The following is an 11,997-nucleotide window of genomic DNA, read 5'->3' as shown; positions in this document are numbered from 1 at the left end:
TTTGAAAATTATCCTAGTTTTAAAGATGTAATCATTGATATCAAAATATTAGTTATTAAGCTAGGCCACAAATTATAACTTTAGCGCACTGATGAGCAGTATTTTAAAATCTGTACCCAAAGTACACTGGAAAGTATCACTCTTTCTAAAAAGTTATTTCTTGGAGAACTCTGATTTCTATGTATTTTTATCAACCCTGAATTTTTCTCAGAAGTCTTTCACATATTTGTTAGATCCAAGGTCTATATACAAAGTGTGATTTATAACTATGCCATATGAAAAGAACACCCCATTTTTGTCTTTTTGTATTACAGGTTTCTCTTGTACAATTTCTTATTGAAAATTGCCTCAGAATATTTGGAGAAGACATCACTTCCCTCTTGGGAGAGAACTCAATGAGTTGTGATAACAGTGAGAAGGCTGCAGGTACCGTGAATAATTTAATTGCCTTTAGTGAGAGACAGACAGCAAGGTTGCCAGGGTTCATGGGAGATGCTTAGACAGCGCTGTTCTGGACCTCAGGGCATCCCCAGGGCGATGACTTCCATCTGCTCCTTCTTCCGAAGGCTGGCTCACAGGTCAAGGGAGGTTTCACACTGTTGTGAGATCGAAGAAAGGATAAGATGGGGTCTCTGACTTCAAGAAGTTTCTAGCGTAGATCATAACAGCAATAGGAGTCATCATGGTACGATATGGTGTTTGGGAATTTTTTCTAACAAAATTTTAAATGGTTCCTATATATATAATACATAATTATGTATTTATAATATATAAATATATAAACATAGGATATTTATAATATATAAATATATAAACATACTATATATGTTATATATATTAGATGTGCTCTGGTTGAAACCAGAGTGAGGGGCTTTTTTATTTCCCCTCCCTCTTCTTTTTCTCAGTGGCTCTTGAGGCAGCACAGGACTCCAGTGCTCTTTGAAACTGGTTGAAAAGAACTGGCAACAGAGAAAAAAGGACTTGACTTGATGTCAAACAACCTCTCCAGAGTGTAAACTCCTGTGCCCCCGTTTACCAGCTATATTACCTTTGGCCAATTAGTCTGGCTCAGTATCAGTTTATTCATCTCTTAAATGTGGATAAAAATAATGTCTAAATCTTAGAATTGCTGTAAAGATTAAATAAGATGATGGATGTAAAATAAATTTCTAAAAAAGCTATTAACAGGACTAGGAGAAGTTTCCCTGAGACTAGAGCTAGTATCATTTGAGCCTAGCTAATCACAGCTAACTAGCAGCAGTCCATTTTATAACATAGAGTTTAGATTCATAGAACCTGGAGACACGTGTCATCAATCTCTCCGTATTTTTGACATTTCTTGGTTTTATGACATTTACCTCATTGCTTTGAGGAAATCTTTAGGAAAATACATGTCTTCAGGAATTAAGATGAGTCTAGTGCCGAGTCTGAGAATATGCTTATATATGACAACTGTTTGTTTTTCATTTCCTCAGTGACAGAAAAACCACCTCTTGAATCCAAGCCAGTGACAGTGATTGTGATTTACAAAAAGGCACAACTGCAGAATGATACCAAGACCCCAACCTGCATGGGTCCACCCAGCTACCTGTCTACAGTTTTCTAAGTCACTGAAGACTAGAACTTCCATAATGACACTTGACACTTCTTTTTTCTTTATTTCCTGTAAGATAGGAAATAAAAAGAACTTTTTCCAATGAATGAAAAATAAGCCCCTTCCAAGGAGCTAGTGGAAGGGGCTTTAGAATTTTTGAATTTTGAATTTGAATTTTTCTTTTCCCTCACCCCATACATCCATTTTGAGGAAATTTTCCCACAAAAAAATCTCCTGTCTTCAATACCTATCGTATCATATTATGTCTTTTTTGTATTGTATTGTATTCTTTTATATTGATGCAATAAAAATCATTCCGTAACTCAGTGGGTTAGACAACCATTTTATTTGTTTATGATTCATCTCAACACTTCAGTGGAGGCTCATCTGAGAGTTCTGGTCTCAGCTGAGGTCACCTGTGCACCTGCAGTCAGCTGGCAGCTCATCTGGAGCTAACCTACAAGTCTGTTTATTGGTGCTGGCTCTCAGCTGCTCCCCCTGTCTTCAACAAGTAGCCTGTCCTCCTCCATATGGTGGAGGAAGAGTTCCCAGAAGCAAGAAAGGCTTTTCAAGAGTTAATGTGGGAGAGGACTGTGCGAAGGACCATGCCAAAGACAGTGATTTACAAGACAAGGAGGCATTCATTATTTATTGAGACCACACATGATAATCAAGACTCAAGCAGCACCACTACTACACATATCCTTTGATTCATTGGCTTTTAATCCTCAGTTCTGTACACCAGCATTTCCTAAAAGGCATTCCAAGTGTGGTAGGAAGTATCTTTGAAATAATAACTGATTTTTTACCTCAGGTATTCCTTGCCTCTGTCCTTCTCCCTGTCTTAAGCTGTCTTAAGAGACAACTAAATCACATCCTCAGGGAATAGAAGCTGTAGGAGAATATGAGAGAAAGGGAGCTCTTTGCTGCTCATGAATTTTAAAAATTTAGTTTTCTAAGAAACAAAAATGATTCATGGCATCAATCCCAGAATAGTATGGAACAAATAAAGAGAGCCACTGGGTTCGAAAGACTTGTCTCAGCAAGAGTCGTATTGACCAATTCCCCAGGACCAGCGAGCAGTTAGGACATCTCAGCAGATGCGAGGATACGACAATGACACAAGGCACCAGATAAGTGCCACCTCACCATTTCACAGCCTCCTAACTCCTGGCACTAGAAGACTCCAGAACACAGACACACTCATGGGGGAAATTAGGAGATCCTGAATTTCTACCAATCTGGGAACACAGAATCAAACTAGACATCAAGTGAGCTATTTACAAATACAGAACTGGACATTTCTTTATATGTCAATGTATAGACTGAGATTGGTATCAATACATACAGAACATATGATCCATGCAGTTTTCCTAGAAAAGGTTCCCTGGTCAAAGAGGTTTGGGAAATTCTGTATTTTCCTTTTGGAAGTCAAATGCCCCAGTTTTTTCCACATTTATTTGACATTACTTGACCCTTTTGGAGTAATCCCATTAATTAATGATCCCGGGAACATACATTAATAAACACTGCTCTGAATTTATTTCTTCTTAAGTCACAGAGTTTACCATCCACTGATTTCACATACCATTTCACCTGCTAAGAAGCCATCAATGGATTACAATAGATCTTTGGATTTCTTCAGAAAAAAAAAGTCCTTTTTAAGATCCTCCACAATGCAACCTGCTCGAGTAATCGATTTTGCCTCACTCCTTCCCAGTGCAGATCCTCTGCTCTAGCGAGGTCAGATACTTCACTGGTCCCTGAATAAGTCACACCCACATTTCTAACTATAATTCTCACCTCTCCTTGGTCTCTCTGTTTCCACACACTAACTAGGTAGCCATTTGGATTCCCCACTCCCAGAAACTTCACAAAGCCTTCCTGATCTCAAATTATTTGTTCTTTATAACACATGAGCACTTGACCCTACTAGACATTGGCTCATATGCTGCTTTGCACCATTAGGAATTGCGCCGGTGTGTGCATACATTATCCAGCAAATCCAAATTCCTGTGGTAAGCAACCGTATCTTGTGTTAGTTTTACATTACTTTTACTGCCTGGCTACATGTCTACTCAAAAAAGTGTATAAATGAATATGATCAATTTTCAAAGAGTGTAGAGATTTGCTATAGACTGGTAGCAACCGCGAGTCTTAAAACCGAAGAGGTAGAACACAACACGTAGGAAATTTCAGTGGATGGCAGTACGACATCAGTTTGACTAATTATTTTAGATAGGACTTCACAGCCTTTTTCACAAGTTCTGGGATATACTATTTCCATTCATTATGCAAAAAATGTGATATCGGTGCGATGCATTTGGGAATAACTGCATGTTTATGTGAAATTTCTTTTAAATATCAACAATCCAGAATAAAAGGTGAAAAAAAGCATGGCTGGGCAATGCATCTGTGAGTTTTTAAGCTAAGAAAGATATTTTTAAAAAATTGAAAAGAAGAGGAGATAGAAATACAAGGAGGTAAAGAAAAGCTGAAATTGAACTAATTTGTCAATGGCAACTCATAGAAGAGATTCCTGACATAAGAAAATAGTTAATAAATGTTAGTAGTTCCCTCGGGAGACTCAAGCATAATACCTCCTTGAGAACAATTTATTTCTTAATTTTGAGGAAAAGATCCTGGGAACTCTGATAAACTGTAAAAGGACTTAATTCCCTAATCTAGAATGAATGCAAGGCAATTAGACGTTCTGATATTGCCCTTTACCATACCTGGGAGTTGAGACGTGTGTAATCATCAGTCGATCCACACTTAGTGAAAGTAAAATAAAGGTACTTAGAATGACTCTCTTATTTTATTCCAGAAAGAAAGCTACTCACAGGCTAACAATATCAGAAAACTAATTCTCACGAATGGTTGGGATTAATTACCATGATAATTACCACTCAACTTTTATTCCACAAAAGCAACATGTAAGAATTTGGTGAACAGAAAATATATTGGTACAAGAGCCCACCTTTTCTCAGAGAGCACTGAACAATGCCTTCCTTTTTTCTTTCTTTTTTTTTTTTTTTTTTTGTAATTCTTTTCCTGCTAGCTGAATGGGCCAGTAAACACTCTGAAGATTTATAGTGGATGATGACTCTATTTTTCAGTTTTGTTTTGTTTTACTTACCCATAGCATAATTGGGGCTAAGAAAAAACTGGTTTCCTTATGGTCCTGGGCCTAAATGTCAGTATTAATTTAGTTGGCTTAATCTTTTAAAGAATGATATCATTTCTTTCTCAAATAAAAGAAACAACTAGAAAACCAAATTGTCAAAGTTATAATTTCCTAAAATGGAAAAAGAGAAACTGCTTTGTAAGAATGGGAGTTTTTCCAAAATGTAAAAATATAAAGCTAGTTGGAAAAGAAAAAACAAAGCAAAACAATACCGTCTTCAGGATGATTACCTCTGTGGAAAGGAAGAATGGGATTAAGGAAAGGGGAAAAAAAGAAAGTCCAAGCACACATATATTAATTTAATTTCTTGAAAGATTTAAAGATGCTAATATTTAACCACATGCTTCACACTTAAGAAAATGTTATAGGTAACTTTATACATAAATTTCCACAACATACCCATGCATACACACACACACGATTTGTATATATAAATGTACAAAACATTGTTAAATGAATAAATAAACTACACATTTTTTGCATTTAGTTTGTTGATAAAACCATTACAGTATATGATTTTCCTTCTGAAGTATTTTTTAACCTATTCATTGTTTAAGCTTTTGTTTTTTTCAGATTTTCTAACCTGTAGGATCTCCGTTACTAGTTGTGGTAGTTAATATCTAATTAAGTTGCATAGTAATCAGATAACAGGGTTTGAATAACTATGGCTCTTTGTGACAGAGTATACAGTTAATGCTATAAATATCTAACGTGTTGTATGCATACTCTAGGAGAATGTGTGTCCTCTGTTGAGCGCTGGGATATGTAAATTCGCAATTATGGCATATGTGTTACCCAAATTCTCTATATATTCTCCAAATATGTAGTTTCTGAGAGAGGTGTGAAATTTTGCCATTATGCTTATATGAGCTTTTCAATTTCATTTTGTAATTCTGAGTTTTTGTAGTTGTTGGCTTTTGGTGTTTTATAGTTTAAGTCTATATTGTTAGGTACATACAAATTTATAATTTCTATAGCCTTTTCATGAAGTATGGCTTATTTGCTTTACTCTCACATTAATGCTCGACTTCATATTCTATTTTGACAGATATTGTTGAACCAGCTCTTTTTTGGTTCATATATGTTTAGTATATTTCTTATTTTTTTCCTTTTTGTATTTTCTGTTTAAGGGTGTGCGTGCTTGTGTGTATAGCAGTTTGTCTTATAAGCAGCATAAACTGATTTTTTTATATCCACGCTGATAATTTCTGATTTTTAATAGAGTGATTTAATCTATTTACATTTATTACCATTATAATGCACTTTGAGTTACACTGACTACCTTATTTTATATTTTTGTTTCATCAGAGATTTCTCCTGGTTTCTTTTTTCTTCCTTTCCTAATTTTTGTTGGATTGATAAAGTTTAGGATTTTCTCTGTTTTACTTATATATATTAAAATTTCTCAGCTATTATGTCTTTGACTACTTTGCTCCAATATTCCTCTACTATCTTTTACCAGAATCTGCTAAAATTTTATGAAACAATGATTCTCAAAGAACACTCCGTATAAACAACTCTTCCAGTTTTTCTCTTTATACTGCATCCTGGGTAAAATTCGCAGCTCTTTCTTCCGGTTTATTAATTCTTTAACTTTGGTCATTCTAGAGTTTATTCTCTTAGTTTCATGTCTTTTTTTCTTTTTTCATGCCTATACGTTTTCTAGGATTACTAATCAGATCTTTTTCCTATTCATACAATTTTATATTTTTTCAATAAAAATCATTTCAAGGGCCCCTGGGTGGCTCAGGGCGCTGAGCCTACGAGTCTTGATTTTGGCTCAGGTCATGATCTCAGGATCCTGAGATGTAGCCTGGAGTGGGCTCAGCAGGGAGTCTGCTTGAGATTCTTTCTCTCCCTCTGACCCTCCCTCCTCTCTCTCGCTTGTGGGCTCGCTCTCTCAAATAAATAAATAAATAATCTTAAAAAAAAATAAAGATTACTTCATTCACTTTCGGATTTTGGTACCAAGAAGTAGGGTACTGCTGCGACAAATACCTAAAAATGTCAAAGCAGCTTTAGAACTGGGTAAGGGGTAGAGGCTGGAGGAATTTTGACGGGCATGCTGGGAAAAGTCCACATTGCTGTGAAGGGACTATTGGTAGAAATCACAGATGTTGAAGGTGATTCTGGTAAGTGTTCAGAAATTAAAGCAAGAGCTTCAGTGGTAGACTCTATCTTCTTAGACAATATAGAACTGATCAGAAACAGAATGTTAGAAATATGGATGTTGAACATCTTTCTGGTGAGATCTCAGATGCAAATGAGGAACACGCTGTTGGCAAGTGTAAGAAAGGATATCCTTGTTATGAAATGGCAAAGAACTTGGCTTACCTAGTGTTCTAGTGTTTTGTGGAAGGTCGAACTTGCAAGCAATAAGATTGGGTATTTACCTGAGGAGATTTCTCAGAAAAGTTTTTTGTTTTGTTTTTTTTAAAGATTTTATTTATTTGACAGAGAGAGAGACAGCCAGCGAGAGAGGGAACACAAGCAGGGGGAGTTGGAGAGGAAGAAGCAGGCTTCCAGCAGAGCCGGGAGCCCCATGCGGGGCTCAATCCCAGGACACTGGGATCATGACGTGAGCCAAAGGCAGATGCTTAACAACTGAGGCACCCAGGCGCCCCTCTCAGGAAAGTTTTAAGGAGGCTGTTTCCTCCTGACTGCTCACAGTAAAATGCAAGAAGAGAGAAATGAGTCGAAGAAGGTATTAAGCAAAAAGAAATCAGGATTTGAAGATGTGGAAAATTCTCAAGTTTCCCAAAATCAGTTAGTCATTTCTGGTCTAGCACTTGTGCTCATGCTGTTGCCGCCCCTACACGGTTCCCTCTTTGTCCTCTTCCCGTCCAAATCCAACCTATAGTGTCAGCTTCCCAACAAAGTCTGTCCTGATTTGTTCAGTCATGTTGGTATTTTCTCTTGTGAATTTCTATAGCTTTGTAATCATTTTCATGTATGTAACGTTTGTATAATCTTTAAGGCACATTTAAAAAAATTTTACATGTTCTGAAACTAAAGTACCCCTCTGTCTATGTATATAGACAGACTCTATATGTATACATGCATATTTTGTTCAGCAATTCTCTGTCCACCCTCAAATGTTTTTAAATGGATAACACATGCACAATCCATGGGTTCTAGAAAATGAGGAAGTAGGAAACTGGACTTCACAATGGTTCTCAGGTGATCCTCCATGTAACCTCCCGGAGCAACCAAGAGCAGGGCTTAAAGCAGTGGGAAATTTAAGTAAACCAGTGGAGCCCGGCTCTGGTCACTCCTCAACTTTGAATAAGCAGCTCAACTCTCTCTCTCTCTTTTTTTTTTTTTTTTTGGTACTTTTTGCTTTATTACTTTGTTTATGGATCTGAGCAAAAGGTTTTGTGAACCTGAAAGTATTGGTATAAATGTGTTGTATGTTTTAGATTTGTCTCTCTCATTAGCACACAGGCTTCGACATCCAAAGGGACGGGCACAGTTATGGTTAGATAATTGGGTCAGCTCGTTCTTGGTTGGTTTGTGTGCACAGACTACATCCACAGTGATCATTCTTCTTAATCTTTTCAAACAATTCTGTACCAATCTCCTAAATGTTAGCTCCTCATTTTTTTAAAAAAATGATGCCTTAGGCCTCCCAGAATTAACATCAATTATTGCTCTAGTATTTCTTTATAGCAGCAAGTTTTAGATTTCTTTCCAAAGCACATGCATGGATTTTATTTATTTTTAAAGATTTTATTTATTTATGTGACAGAGAGACAGCCAGCGAGAGAGGGAACACAAGCAGAGGGAGTGGGAGAGGAAGAAGCAGGCTCATAGCGGAGGAGCCTGATGTGGGGCTCGATCCCATAATGCCGGGATCACGCCCTGAGCCGAAGGCAGACACTCAACCGCTGTGCCACCCAGGCGCCCCTACATGCATGGATTTTAAAGAAATCTGTAAGTGGCTATAATTTAAGATCAGAAAGTATTATCCTTAACATAAGATTAGAATTTGGAAGGAAAAAAACACAACTTTTATTTAGAAACTTGTTATCTCGAACATAGAATTCTGTTCCTGCAGAATTTCAAGTTATATACTTAGTTTGGATACAAGAAGTAAATGCTGGAAAACTGGAAGTAAGTGAGGTTTGAAAAGACTACACAGTGAATAAATTTACATTGTTATCTACTTTCCCCCTTTTATTTGGGGGGGATGAGAGAGAAAACAAGCATACATTTTATTATAAGATATTGGCTCACATGGGCGCCTGGGTGGCTCGGTCAGTGAAGCATCCAACTCTTGATTTGGGCACAGGTCACGATCTCAGGGTCATGAGAATGAGCCCCACATCAGGCTCCATGTTCAGTGTAGAGTACGCTTGAGATTCTCTCTCTTCCTCTTCCTCTATCCCTCTGCCTGCTTGCGTGTTCATTAAATAAATAAGTAAGTAAATAAATAAATAAAATCTTTTTAAAAAAGAAGAAATGGGCTCACACAATTGTGGAGGCTGGCAAGTCTGAAATCTGTAGGGCAAGCTGGAAGGCTAGAAATTCAGGTAAGAGTTGATGTTACAGTGTTGAGCCCAAATTCCACAGGCTGGTCTGGCAAATGAGAAATTCAGGTAAGGTTTCTATGGTGCAGTCTTGAGGCTGAATTCCCTCTTCTACGGGAAACTGGTCTTTGCTTTTAAAGCCTTCAACTGATTAGATGAGGCCCACCCACATTAAGGAATATAATCTGCTTTACTCAAAGCCTTTAATTTAAATGTTAATTACATCTAAAAAAATACATTCACAGCCACACCTAGACTAGTGTTTGACCAAACTACTGAGCACTACAGCATAGCCAAGTTAACATATAAAATTAACCATCACAGAGTCTCATTACCTACTAGGCTCTGTTTTCTGACATATTTTCTTCACTCGGTTCTACTTAATTTCACCTTACTCCACCAAATAAAATGCAACATGATTTCAGCCTTCTAAGGGTCTCCAATTTGCTACAGACCTGAAATCCCCAAACTAATGAAGATTTCAGAGAGCTCTCTAGATGACACAGCCGCAAAGACCAAAACCCCAGCAGCTTTGTGTGTCAGAGGTTTTCCTGCATGGTAGGTTTGGTGGAAGAGACAATGAGTGAAAGAAGTGGATTATGTGAGGCAGGTTGATCTCAAAATGTTAATACAGATTTGTCACTGAATTGACATTATGGATGGTGTATCATTTGTGCCGTTATTGCTAGATATAAATTTTCATGAAGTCTTGAAAGCAGTACCCTGATACATATGTCAAGACTGATGGAGTGCGGGTAAGTAAAGGTGGGTCTGAACAGCTCTTTCATGCTACATTTGGAATCTCAGTGGTCATCTCCTGAATTTGTTTAGGGCAAAACCGATAGAGCACATTTCAAGCTCTCGAAATGACATTCGAATGCACAGTTGTATAAAGTAAGCACTAAAAAATGAGATTAACCATTGCTATGCTTTATGAGCCCTGCGTGTTTTTCTTCTTTCACCATGGTAGTAATAAAACTTGCTTGTAGTAGTCTTGGCAGTTTAAAAGCAGCACATTTGTATTTCCACATTTGATTCTTCCTCCAAACAGCACGATGTGGGGCGCCTGGGTGGTTCAGTCGTTAAGCGTCTGCCTTCAGCTCGGGTCATGATCCCAGGGTCCTGGGATCAAGTCCCGCATCGGGCTCCCTGCTCAGAAGGGAGCCTGCTTCTCCCTCTCCCTCTGCCTGCCTCTCCCGCTGCTTGTGCTGTCAAATAAATAAATAAAATCTTAAAAAACAAACAAACAAATGACACAATGGATAAAATACTGTTCTACAGATATGGAACTTGGGATTCAGAATTCAGATTTCACTTGCTGAAGGACAAACAGTAAATACTGGGGTCAGAAGTAGATCACAGCTTTTTCCACTACATCATCTAGTCTGTTAAACATTCTTAATTGCTGTTCTGGGAAATAAAAATCATTATGTTTCTAAAGTAAATTATGAACAGCCCTGAACGGCTTGTTTTAAAGGTAGGGGTTCTTACACAGGAAGATCAAAAGCAACTACTTGTGGCATTACTGTGAAAGCCTCTTACTGTGAATTATCACAGAAAAAAAGTTAAATTTACATGAGTTTCATTGATTTAAAATGTAATGTAAAAAAAGCTGGAAGAAAAAAGAAATGGTGTTTTTCAGTTATGATAATAAAGGAAGTAGTTTTCTTTTGTGCCTGGTAATTGCACTGGAAAACATTAAAAAAAAAATAAGTGCAACTCAAATTTAACTAGATCTTTGAAGAAGTGGAGGAAGGAGGAGATTCATTCTGAGGATCAGCTTGATCTTTGCTGCTTTCACAGAGATCAAAAGATTTATTGTTACTTGAGAGGGAAAAGCAGAATTCAATTAGGACTGAAATGAAGGACTCTGGGAGCAGAGTAGCTGCCTTCTCAGTACTTCCTAATTGGGTATCCTGTCTCCAACCAGATACTCTTAATTGATTCTTCAAAATCTTAATTCCAGTAATTAAGCCATTTGGACATCGGAAGGATGTTAACAGAGTCCAGCAAGAGCAACAGGATTCAAAGTCATTGCAAATGACTAGAGCGGCAAAGAGATGAAGGAATTGGAAAAGAGGAAACTTTTTTCCGGGCCCTCCAAAGTTAATCTGCAATGCCTCAAATGAGTTCATTTATCATTCACAGGCCAGATAATAGGTCTCAGAAATCTCAGAACTGGTTCTCTCCGTATAAATCCATTCTTTGTTGTAGGTACAAAACCTAATTATTCCCATTCTGTCATCATCAGCTCGAGGACTTCTGAGCCCTGCCCAACTCAGATTTTGCTGACTGAAAGTATATTTAGGGGCCTGAATTATGTAGGCAGAATGTTCTTAACTTTCCTAAAACCAAACTCTCCTCACACAGTAAGTTCTGAAGCTGTTCTGTTTTTTTAAAAGCACAACCATGACAAAAGTAAATGATAAAGCCCCAACTGCATTTCGTTTCGATGACACGAACAATGAAATGTTCTCTGTTTCTAAGAGAGGATCATATGTTCTATAGAACATAATTGAAGGAGGCAAATTTTAGAGCAGTGCAGACATTTAAAATTTGGGCCATGTATTTAATTATGTTCTAAACTGCAACTACTCATTCCCGGTCTTTCGCGCTTTGCTTATCTCAGTTGACAAGCATAATCTCAATAGCCTTCACGTTTTTCTACATATATGGAATTCCAACCA

This window comes from Ursus arctos, unplaced genomic scaffold (genome assembly GCF_023065955.2).
Source record: "Ursus arctos isolate Adak ecotype North America unplaced genomic scaffold, UrsArc2.0 scaffold_11, whole genome shotgun sequence".
NCBI lineage: Eukaryota > Metazoa > Chordata > Mammalia > Carnivora > Ursidae > Ursus > Ursus arctos.
The sequence above is the reverse complement of the archived record's forward strand: the minus strand, read 5'-3'. Positions refer to the sequence as shown.